The sequence below is a fragment of the Penaeus chinensis genome, chromosome 19, assembly GCF_019202785.1.
Source record: "Penaeus chinensis breed Huanghai No. 1 chromosome 19, ASM1920278v2, whole genome shotgun sequence".
NCBI classification, from domain to species: Eukaryota; Metazoa; Arthropoda; class Malacostraca; order Decapoda; family Penaeidae; genus Penaeus; species Penaeus chinensis.
Window position 1 is genome coordinate 21,323,528 of NC_061837.1, and position 12,091 is coordinate 21,335,618.

At 37.3% G+C, this 12,091-nt stretch overlaps 6 non-coding genes and 3 pseudogenes across 6 annotated transcripts; 6 read left to right on the forward strand and 3 right to left on the reverse strand.

The window, feature by feature from the left end:
- Positions 1–1,898: 1,898 nt before the first annotated feature.
- Positions 1,899–2,034, reverse strand: LOC125035495 (annotated as a pseudogene).
- Positions 2,035–2,683: 649 nt separating this feature from the next.
- LOC125035492 lies at positions 2,684–2,874 on the forward strand. Its single transcript, XR_007115780.1, has one exon. It is a non-coding gene; the product is annotated as a small nucleolar RNA U3 (small nucleolar RNA).
- Positions 2,875–3,463: 589 nt separating this feature from the next.
- LOC125035536 lies at positions 3,464–3,623 on the forward strand. The gene has a single exon (XR_007115822.1). It is a non-coding gene; the product is annotated as a U1 spliceosomal RNA (small nuclear RNA).
- Positions 3,624–3,850: 227 nt separating this feature from the next.
- Positions 3,851–4,044, forward strand: LOC125035490. The gene has a single exon (XR_007115779.1). It is a non-coding gene; the product is annotated as a small nucleolar RNA U3 (small nucleolar RNA).
- Positions 4,045–4,632: 588 nt separating this feature from the next.
- Positions 4,633–4,791, forward strand: LOC125035535. Its single transcript, XR_007115821.1, has one exon. It is a non-coding gene; the product is annotated as a U1 spliceosomal RNA (small nuclear RNA).
- A 357-nt stretch (positions 4,792–5,148) lies between these two features.
- Positions 5,149–5,327, forward strand: LOC125035491 (annotated as a pseudogene).
- Positions 5,328–5,916: 589 nt separating this feature from the next.
- LOC125035537 lies at positions 5,917–6,076 on the forward strand. Its single transcript, XR_007115823.1, has one exon. It is a non-coding gene; the product is annotated as a U1 spliceosomal RNA (small nuclear RNA).
- A 739-nt stretch (positions 6,077–6,815) lies between these two features.
- LOC125035496 lies at positions 6,816–6,925 on the reverse strand (annotated as a pseudogene).
- Positions 6,926–8,188: 1,263 nt separating this feature from the next.
- On the reverse strand, positions 8,189–8,307 carry LOC125035527. Its single transcript, XR_007115814.1, has one exon. It is a non-coding gene; the product is annotated as a 5S ribosomal RNA (ribosomal RNA).
- Between the last annotated feature and the right edge of the window lie 3,784 nt (positions 8,308–12,091).

The following is a 12,091-nucleotide window of genomic DNA, read 5'->3' on the forward strand; positions in this document are numbered from 1 at the left end:
CGATAAAAGTGAAATAGAACGTTAAATAAAACAAACGAACATAAAATGAAACAATGCAATGATCGATAAAATAGTGAAACAGAACGTGGAATGAAACAAACAGAATAAAAACCCGAAGATAAGAATGAAGCACGTAGGCCAAACAAATACCTTGCTAAATATTTCTCAGTTATGTTTTTTTAGAACCACTTCTACAGATCATTAAACTCATAATGTTATTAAAACCTTGATATATGCAATAAAATACTTTTAAAAAGTCATAGGCTTAAAATAACTAATTTAAATAGTAAACGAACCATAAAATGTTATAAGATCGAGAACACAAAAATACTTTTGATACGAAATTTAAATAAAATAAAATAATAAATAAAACGTAAAATTAAAATAATTGAGCTTTAAGAAATATATGGGCCTTAGTGATCTATAATACATACATATTAATCTTAAAATGTAAAAAAATATATATACTTTGGTGCTTTATCCTCTTTGGGAGGGATGGTAGATAAAACAATATAAAAAATAGTTTATTTGTCAAAAATAAAGATTTGGCAGTGGTCATCGTAAGTTTGGCGTGTCTGCGGGCATCCTCCTCACTTGCTATATAAACACGGTTTTCTCGGGGCCTGGAGGTGATGTTGCCGGCCGGAGGATGTGTGATATTGTTGAAAAGGGTAGCATGGAGAAGGCTTCGATGCAGCAAAGCCGCCTCCACAAACCCCATTGAAAGTGACGCCACTCCACCTGGTGGAAGTGTTGCCACCTTTAGAGTTGGAAGTGAGAGGATATTTTGGTATACTTTATTACCTCCTGGAGTAATTGACGGAAGATCGGCGAGGTCGATCACTATACGTTCCCTGCCCCTTTGCTCCTTCATTCTGTCTAACCTTTCCCGCACTCAAAGTAAATAAGTTCCCTGTACCTTACTACGGTATTACTCTAGAATGAACACTGTACTCACATCATCGCTTACTGACACTGAACATTGTACCTCCCACACACACCGCGATACGAATTCCCTGCATTCTCAACACAAAGGCATAGACTGACGGAATTCACTGATCTTAGCATTTTTGACATTATTGGATTAATCAGTGATATTTATTACTGTTCTCGCAGTAACCCCCCAAGGCATCGCATATCTTTGTATCTTGCATCTTTTCGTCGTTGATGACGTCCCTTTCGTGTAGGAAGACTTCCTCCTTTATTTCGTCCGTTGCAAAATCTCACAAGACAAGGTTGCAGTGCATAGTGTGTTTGTATACGACCTCAGTTCTCCAAGTAAAGCAAGTTGTCTTTCTCTGTGTCATTCCGTTGCGTTTTCGTTACCGTACCCATCCAGTAACATTTCAGGAATCTTACGTACTCGCTGCCGAGCAAGTCACGCTGAGTAACAATGTTACTCCTCAGAATCTATGCGTAGCCGCTACCAAGCCATTTGTTAAACCAGAGGACAAACTTCCCTTAGTAACTCCTCGCGTATCCGCGACTAGAAGTGTCTCCTCTGTGGTTGTTTCTGTTAAGTTTGAGGACGGTTTTCCCTCAGCACTCGCTTGCAAACCACTTGCAATAACGTCCACACTGACCTCAAGGTCAGTGCTGCACTCATTCTTCCGCGAGCATTCCAACTCGTCATCTGACTGAGCACTTTGCGCTCATCTGATCACTTTCCTTGCTCACTCACCACATTCTACCCTGCTCGATCTGTTGAACTTTCCCTCACTGTTACAAACATCTCTCTCCTTTCGTATGTTACCTATGTCTACAATACAGTTTTATCTTCAACAGTTTTTATTCCCTCATGTCACACTTATTTTTTTTGGTTTTACAACTTTTACATTTGATTATTGTCTTCTATTGTATTGTGAGCTATTATATGTCTACTTGGCATATATTGATTTAAACCTATCGAAGTGGGCTATAGAACAATGAGTAATAGTCACAGTTGTTCTCCTCCACGGAAATCTTTAGTAAAAGGCGAAAGTTTAATGCATTTGGGAGGAATAATTAAATTAGGTAAAATGATAACCAAACTGACCAACAAAAGTAGACTGAGTACAGGATGTTTTTGAGAGAAAAAACAATTATCTTATCTAATAAGGATTAGCACGCATGGAAGCAATGATATTTACGCTAACCAAGTGTATATGCCAGGTAGTGTGAACATAGTTGAATTTAACAATTGAAATTGAAACATTGCACACGAGGAATTAGTTTATATCATCCATCATTGAGACAATGGTTTTAAAAATACAAGAACTGTTTGATTCCTAAAATCAATTATCGTCTAGTACTAATAAATGTATTCCTTGAATTTCATTGGAGATGCATTGGAATATGCTTTATGAAGAAATGTTCAGTCGTGGTGCATATAGTTTAGTCCCTGATACCACTTTTATACATATTTATGAATATATATATTTATATATATGTATATATTTAAATAAATTTACTGATATTTAAATAATATATATATATATTTAGATATATATAAACCAAGCATAGTAAATACATTACGTCCTCCCTATATTTTGTTGTATATCATTTGATCAAATAGGTATAGCCCACATACTACTACTAACATATACAAACATAGCATGTGAAAATCCGTTGTAGTCTGTTAGTGAAAGTATGATCATCCATTATATATATATATATATATATAAATATATATATATATATATATATATATATATATATATATATATATATATATATGCGATTATCGGTTTTCTCGCCAAGTTTCTCGGATTTTTTTTCAACCACGATGAATGTTAGTGTGATTCTCTGAGCGGGAAGCGGCTCTCATATGTTGTACGTGGATGTAGATGACTCGGTTTACCGATATCCAAATGAGAATCACACAGGCTGTGTGGCTGAATATCAGTCCAAAAAAAGTTTAGTTGAACTTTTGAAAACTGATAAGGAAAAAAAAATCATATTTATAAAAGTGTGAGTTTGTTGCTTCGTGGATTGATTGTTTCCAAAACCAAAACAAAGTACCAGTAAACTGAAGTGTCATTGCTTTTATTAATGTAACCTTTTCTTGGTTTCAAATGGTTAAACCACATTAGAAATAATAAACAACAAACACATATAGATATAAATAGCCTTTACGCTATTACATAATTATTATTTGGTCTACTATTTGATGCAATTATTCATAGCATTGGCACTGCTATTACCATTATGAGTGTCATTATTACTCTTGCAATTGGCACTTATCTCTTTGAGTTCTACCCCTTCTTTTACTCAGACCTGGTAGCAGCAGTAAGGTAAAAAAGTCTATGAATTGAATAGTCAATCGTGTTTAATGAATGACACGAATGGTGGTTATGTATACCGTATGTCATAGTAGGGGATAGTAATATGTAAATAGATGAGTAGACCATTACTAGAAATTGCGTCTCAATAGTGGCAGGATTATAACTCCAGGTAAACCATATAATCATAAATGAAGATCATCGCAATTACCCGTGGTTAGTGATACCGTGATCACGAAGGCGGTTATCCCAGGGCGAGGCTAACCATTGCACTCAGGTGGCGCCGACCCCTGCGATTAACCCAAATGTAGTCAACTCGGATGCCCAATTTTTGGTAGGGGACTGCGTTCTCGCTATCCCCCTTAAAACATTTCCTTTTTAAAGAAAATGGTTCTAAATCCACCTGTCCACCAAGGCAGATCTTAGATGTTTTTACTTGCATATATCTTTTTTCGGTAGGTTTGTCAAACTAGCCCACTGGAGGAAAATATCCTTACGATAACACCGATATATCATTCCAGAACCATAAATTTGACGGATCACGGTCGTATATATATATATATTATATATATATATATATTATATATATATATATTATATATATATATATTATATATATATATATGCGATTATCGGTTTTCTCGCCAAGTTTCTCGGATTTTTTTTCAACCACGATGAATGTTAGTGTGATTCTCTGAGCGGGAAGCGGCTCTCATATGTTGTACGTGGATGTAGATGACTCGGTTTACCGATATCCAAATGAGAATCACACAGGCTGTGTGGCTGAATATCAGTCCAAAAAAAGTTTAGTTGAACTTTTGAAAACTGATAAGGAAAAAAAATCATATTTATAAAAGTGTGAGTTTGTTGCTTCGTGGATTGATTGTTTCCAAAACCAAAACAAAGTACCAGTAAACTGAAGTGTCATTGCTTTTATTAATGTAACCTTTTCTTGGTTTCAAATGGTTAAACCACATTAGAAATAATAAACAACAAACACATATAGATATAAATAGCCTTTACGCTATTACATAATTATTATTTGGTCTACTATTTGATGCAATTATTCATAGCATTGGCACTGCTATTACCATTATGAGTGTCATTATTACTCTTGCAATTGGCACTTATCTCTTTGAGTTCTACCCCTTCTTTTACTCAGACCTGGTAGCAGCAGTAAGGTAAAAAAGTCTATGAATTGAATAGTCAATCGTGTTTAATGAATGACACGAATGGTGGTTATGTATACCGTATGTCATAGTAGGGGATAGTAATATGTAAATAGATGAGTAGACCATTACTAGAAATTGCGTCTCAATAGTGGCAGGATTATAACTCCAGGTAAACCATATAATCATAAATGAAGATCATCGCAATTACCCGTGGTTAGTGATACCGTGATCACGAAGGCGGTTATCCAGGGCGAGGCTAACCATTGCACTCAGGTGGCGCCGACCCCTGCGATTAACCCAAATGTAGTCAACTCGGATGCCCAATTTTTGGTAGGGGACTGCGTTCTCGCTATCCCCTTAAAACATTTCCTTTTTAAAGAAAATGGTTCTAAATCCACCTGTCCACCAAGGCAGATCTTAGATGTTTTTACTTGCATATATCTTTTTCGGTAGGTTTGTCAAACTAGCCCACTGGAGGAAAATATCCTTACGATAACACCGATATATCATTCCAGAACCATAAATTTAACGGATCACTCGGTCGAGGACACTGATGTACTCTGTAAATGTTGAAATACAGAACTCTCAGTTCATACAATAGCAAGGTAGTTTATGTAACAGAATTATGTAAAGCATCTTTATCACTCAAGGTTATAAGTACTTTGATGGATAATCCCTTTCATTACAATTTCCCAACAAATTAGATCAGCATAGTATAAATTATATATATATATATGCGATTATCGGTTTTCTCGCCAAGTTTCTCGGATTTTTTTTCAACCACGATGAATGTTAGTGTGATTCTCTGAGCGGGAAGCGGCTCTCATATGTTGTACGTGGATGTAGATGACTCGGTTTACCGATATCCAAATGAGAATCACACAGGCTGTGTGGCTGAATATCAGTCCAAAAAAAGTTTAGTTGAACTTTTGAAAACTGATAAGGAAAAAAAAATCATATTTATAAAAGTGTGAGTTTGTTGCTTCGTGGATTGATTGTTTCCAAAACCAAAACAAAGTACCAGTAAACTGAAGTGTCATTGCTTTTATTAATGTAACCTTTTCTTGGTTTCAAATGGTTAAACCACATTAGAAATAATAAACAACAAACACATATAGATATAAATAGCCTTTACGCTATTACATAATTATTATTTGGTCTACTATTTGATGCAATTATTCATAGCATTGGCACTGCTATTACCATTATGAGTGTCATTATTACTCTTGCAATTGGCACTTATCTCTTTGAGTTCTACCCCTTCTTTTACTCAGACCTGGTAGCAGCAGTAAGGTAAAAAAGTCTATGAATTGAATAGTCAATCGTGTTTAATGAATGACACGAATGGTGGTTATGTATACCGTATGTCATAGTAGGGGATAGTAATATGTAAATAGATGAGTAGACCATTACTAGAAATTGCGTCTCAATAGTGGCAGGATTATAACTCCAGGTAAACCATATAATCATAAATGAAGATCATCGCAATTACCCGTGGTTAGTGATACCGTGATCACGAAGGCGGTTATCCCAGGGCGAGGCTAACCATTGCACTCAGGTGGCGCCGACCCCTGCGATTAACCCAAATGTAGTCAACTCGGATGCCCAATTTTTGGTAGGGGACTGCGTTCTCGCTATCCCCCTTAAAACATTTCCTTTTTAAAGAAAATGGTTCTAAATCCACCTGTCCACCAAGGCAGATCTTAGATGTTTTTACTTGCATATATCTTTTTCGGTAGGTTTGTCAAACTAGCCCACTGGAGGAAAATATCCTTACGATAACACCGATATATCATTCCAGAACCATAAATTTAACGGATCACTCGGTCGAGGACACTGATGTACTCTGTAAATGTTGAAATACAGAACTCTCAGTTCATACAATAGCAAGGTAGTTTATGTAACAGAATTATGTAAAGCATCTTTATCACTCAAGGTTATAAGTACTTTGATGGATAATCCCTTTCATTACAATTTCCCAACAAATTAGATCAGCATAGTATAAATTATATATATATACATATATACATATACATACATATATATACGTATATATGAATGTCGTTCAGTGAATCGGTCTTTTAACCAAGACTATACTGGGGGGGGGGGGGGGGGGGGGGGGGGGGTTCTAAAGCTAATCATATTTGCTTCATTTTCTTCATGAAGTTTTCTAGGGTGTCTCCATTCTTTCTTATCCAACTACACTTTCATCGGTAAAGAAACTTTTATCGCCTCTTTATGATTTTCTACTCCAGTTTGATACTAAATTACGTATAGTATTTCGAATTAGTTCAAAACCCATGGTCTAAATTCAGACAAAGAAATAAGTGGTTGATTCTTCATAATATAGTATTGAGAAAATATGCATTTCAATTATATGCTTATAAATTATTCGAAGTGGGCTCAAAAAAATTGAGTAAGACCCACTGAGTTGTTCTTTTCCACAGTAATCTTTAGTAAATGGCGAAAGATTTATGCATTTTGAAAGGATTTTTTGTAAACATCATTTACTATGACACAAAGACAAACACAGTAACGTGTACACAAAGATGAAAGGAAAACCGCCACAGTAAGAAAATAAAATTGAAATGTAACGTTTCGAACTCTTCACGAGTTCCTCTTCAGACGAATGATAAACCAAAATGGATACAAGGAGAGAATTTTGACAAGAATATATAGTGATTGAGAGACAGAACGAACGAGTAGACTCAGGTCTCAGGACGAGGGTCAAGGTCGAAGAGTCTGGGGAAGGCTTTGCTAACTAACGAGGAGGTAAGGTCATCCAAGCCCCATTGACCAGCACTCAAGTTAAAATTAGGCATTTTTCTAATTAATAGAGATTCTAACATTTTCCTTTCGTACGAGTTAGCTTATTTATGAATTAATTTCGCGTTTTTCCAGTTAAGCTGGTGACCTTCATCACGCAAATGAACGAAACACGCATTTGAATCTCTGGCATGAACATATTTTCGAGCTTTCTATCTGTCACTTACCTTAATACGTAATTTCCTATTGTGCAAGTTTTTTGTTTGGAATATTTCCATATAAAATCTTCAAATATCTGCTTTATCTGGTGCGGAAACTCTCAAGAAATTTATGATGTATATTATAATAAAATAACAGCATCTGATATTCTTAATTTCGCTGAAAGGACGAGAAGCAGTGACTTCAACGTGGTATGATCGTCAAGGAAAGAAATAGCAATCTGTATATTTGTGGAAATGCCCGTCTACAATTCAGTTTTCCTTTAGTCTCTGGGTTTACTACTGCTTGCTTTCCAGTTGCACCTAGTTTCAGTAGTCTCTCCTGGGCTCACCGGCTACTAAAATACGACTCATTATCATAATCATTATTATTATTAGTAGTAGTAGTGGTAGTAGTAATAGTAATAGTATTGTCATTTTCCGGATCTGAATGGTACAGAACCAAAGCTTCAAAACTGCTGCCAAATATATTGCTAAAACTTGATCGTGAGTTTTTTGTTAGACTGATATCATAATTACAATGATCTTATTCTTATTTTTGTTTCTTATATCATTATTAATGTGGTTATTGATAGCACAATCACTATCACTTTGCTTTAGTTAAACCCTATCCGTTTTCTGTTTATCCTTCACTATAAATCCGACGGTGTTGGCTTTACTCTATTTCGTATTGATATAAGAATAATGTCTATTGATTTATTAATCAAATAGAAGAAGGGCTGTTAAAAGTGACAAAAAGAAATACATAACATATGTAGCATATATAATAATATGCCAACAGCATCTGGTGTTCCCAGGCGGTCACCCATCCAAGTACTGACCAGACCCAACGCTACTTAACTACGCTGATCGGACGAGAAGCAGTGCTTTCAACGTGGTATGATCGTTGGCATCTACCAGTTCAACATTAACTAACTTTGTCTGTCCGCTCAAATTTGCCTTCATAAGGTAGCTTTCATTTTGCCAGCATTCTGAATTATCATGACATTCCAGTCATATTACTGAGATACTCACAATATATGCATCAATCACAACCGACCACTATCGGCAGTATAAGCAAGGCTAAATCAAATGTCATCACTTTTATGCACCTGCCTTAAGCCTTGTGCCAATTTTGGAGCTGTGCAACTCTGTAAACAATGCAGGGTCTACACATAATGCATAAGAAACTGAGCAAAATGATATTGCACATGCTTATAAATCTGTGTACAATGTACATTGTCGCCACGGACACGTGAAGGAGCTAAATCATATAGCTAGTCCTAATCAGAAATGCAGATTACTAGTCAATCTTGAATCTTGAGTACTTTCATACAACTCTTTGCTGTTATTATGTTGCCATTTTTGTTGGAATTATCAGTATCATTAGTTGTATCTGCATTATGATTATTACTTGTATTTCCTTTATTATCACCATTATCTCTGTTTTTAATAGCGTTTGGTTATTGTTGCTATCAACATTAGGATTATTGCCATGATATTGATAATAATGCTGCTGCTATAATCAGTGATGGACATCGATACACAGAACTATCTAAAGCGATACCGATACACAGGTTCTTGAAAAGATGCCTAAGGTAATTCTGATATTTGGATTCTTTGTAAATAGCTAAAGCGATATCTATACGAATACATGTATCGCTGATACTTTGTTGTAAGAAAATATCCCCACTGAAAGCTATATATCTGATTTGAATATTTGATACAATGTAATGACTGCAGCAAAAAAAAAAAAAAAAAAAAAAAAATTGTGTATCATGCTTGTAAATATTGATGATTATTTGGTTGATTACCAAATAATTTCAACATAAGAATATTATTGATGTCTCCTACACCACAGTAACAACAGTTACACTTACAACTGACAGCTACGCTCATAGTACTCTGTGTATTAAGAGTATTATTAAGTATTAAGAGTGATTATTGCTGTTATCAACATTATCATTAGTGCCATGGCAATGATGATAATGATGGTACTGTAATGATTAATGTAAATCATGAGTGATCATTATAATGGTGGTGATATCATTAATGATGATAATTTGAGTAAAAGATAAACAGTAGTAATGTCGATGATAATAAATGTAATTATAATCCAACCACAAAAGGTAATAATTGGTAAGTTAATAATTAGATGAAATTAATGATAGAGATCATATAAAGGGCATAATAATCATTGAAATCGTCGTGACCATCCTTCACTCTAAATCCGACGGTGTTGGCTTTTACTCTATTTTGTATTGATAGAAGTATAATTTCATTAGCATATATAATAAAATGCCAACAGCATCTGCTGTTTCCAGGCGGTCACCCATCCAAGTACTGACCAGACCCAACGCTTTTTAATAACGTCCGGTTATTGTTGTTATCAACAAAAAGGGAAAAAGGCACTTAGCAAGATTAAGTTTCATACCAGCCTCATCCAGCAGCCCTAGTGTTTCAGTAAGGTTACTCAGATGGCTTTCAAATGTCTTACTAGCCACAACTACATCGTCCAGATATGCTAGTGTGTGTCTCCCAAGCACACTCGACAGCACAACATTCATTGTCCTCTGAAACGTAGTTGGGGCCGTGGACAACCCCAAGGGCATTCGTTGAAATTGGAATAGGCGTGCTCCATCAGTAAATGCTGTTTTTGGCCTATCTTCCTCAGCTACCTCTATTGCCCAGTGCTGCTCTACTGTCCAGTACAGTATACCAAACCTTGCCTGTCAAGCTGTCTATGACATCATCAATTCGAGGCAAGGGATAACTATCAGCAGCAGTGACATGATTCAAGCCCCGGTAGTCAACACAAAAGCGAACTGACCCGTCCTTTTTCCTCACTAGGACTACCGGAGAGAGCCAGGGTGACGCGGAAGGCTCAATCACCCTTTGTTTCAGCATTGTGTCACACTCTGAGCGTATCAACTCCTCAGTTGCCTGAGGCAGACGCCACTACCTAACACACACAGGATGGTCTGTAGTTGTTACAATGTGATGCTGTATACCAGGCACCTTACCAATAGTGGCTTTGTCCCCAGAAAAGAGTCGAGGAAACTTTCGCAAAACTTTATAAAGTTCCTCTTGGTGCACATCATTTAAATGACCCAAATCTTACTGCTCACTTACAAGATCACCATCTACTGCGTTTACTTCTGCCTTATCTGGAGGGAGAACAGAATCACCTGAACAGGCAGATGATCCACTCAGAGCTGGAGTGGCCGTGAAAACAAAATACTCATTGTCTGAATAACCAAAGTCCTGCATTGCATAAAAGTCATCAAGGCTATCAAAACTAAAATTCCAGAGCTCAATATCATCTGAAGTATCTGAGGGACACTCAACTACGCGTTCATCTGCTGCTGGCAGATGAACTTAGGAGCTAGTTTGTCAGTGTCTTTTTCATCCAGAGACTGTACCTGTGTAGTGGTATCAATGAACTGGGGTTGTAAAAACTCGGCAGCCACCGGGCTGAAATCTTTTCCTGCATGCCCAGTCGAGGAGGGATGAGACACTGTATCCTCCTTCACCCTGGGTTTCTTTCCTGTCACGCTACCATTTGCATTGACATCCACCAACTGATCTACTCCTAGTTGCTCTGCAAAACCTATACAAGTACCCTGTGTCAGTTTCCTTGGTTTTGCATCTGGATTTACCACCCAAACTGACGTTCTTCCGCCCTGTACAGTAGAGATGGTGCGAGGGACAATGAACTTTGGATTTGTTCCCTCCACTAAAATTGCTCTAGACTCTGGGAGGCCCCTAGCAACGGCCGCACTAACAAATTGTCCAGACTGAGGCCCAATCAGCTCAGTATGAACCACATGAACTGGAACTATGTGGAGAGTCTGGGTTGCTCTTCCCTTTTTAGCAACTTCAGGTACAGACACACAGCCCAAACTTTTCTCCCCGGTATACTTGATTGAGAAATTGACTTCACCTAGCAACATATAAGCCCTGGAAAATTTGTCACTTATAATAAATCTCATGTCTAGCCGGCGTAGGAAATCCATCCCCATAAGCATATCTCCTGGAAAATTAATCTTATCAGCAACACAAACACGATGCAAAAGTTTTGATTTACCAGTAGTAAAATCTACATCCATTTCCCCCAATACTGACATTGCATCCCCAGCAACACCTTGAAGGGTCTTGCTACTATGCAATATCTTTTTGTTAGGCAAATTAGATGCAACTGAAGCTTTGAGAATAGTGACTTCGCTACCTGTATCAACAAATGCTGTCAGGACTTCATTATTAACTCGAACCTCGATCGTTGGCCTCCCTTTGGGAGATAAGTCTTGTGGGGTCACATGGCGAAAGGTTTCTTCTGCCGGCAGGAAGTGATGTCGTGGCCTGCCGGCGCGACGGAAAGGGACATGCCGCCGCGAAATGCCCCTGTTCACCACAGACATAACACAAACCCTGACCCCTCTTACACTCTGATGTATTGTGACTGCTAACCCTATGATAAGTACACCACTTCTTAGGCGCACTGCCTGAAATCTCTGTTGCCGAGAACTCGGCTGGCCCCTGTCATTATCAAAAGTATGAGAATTTCCTGGAGACCCTGTTTGCGTTGCTTGAGTAGCCTGAACAGAAAAAGGATTATCAGAGTAAAACTCGAGACCAGGAATACACTCAGCAGGTAAGGGACGTGCAGTAGGTGGGTAGGCAAAGGTAGAAGATGGTG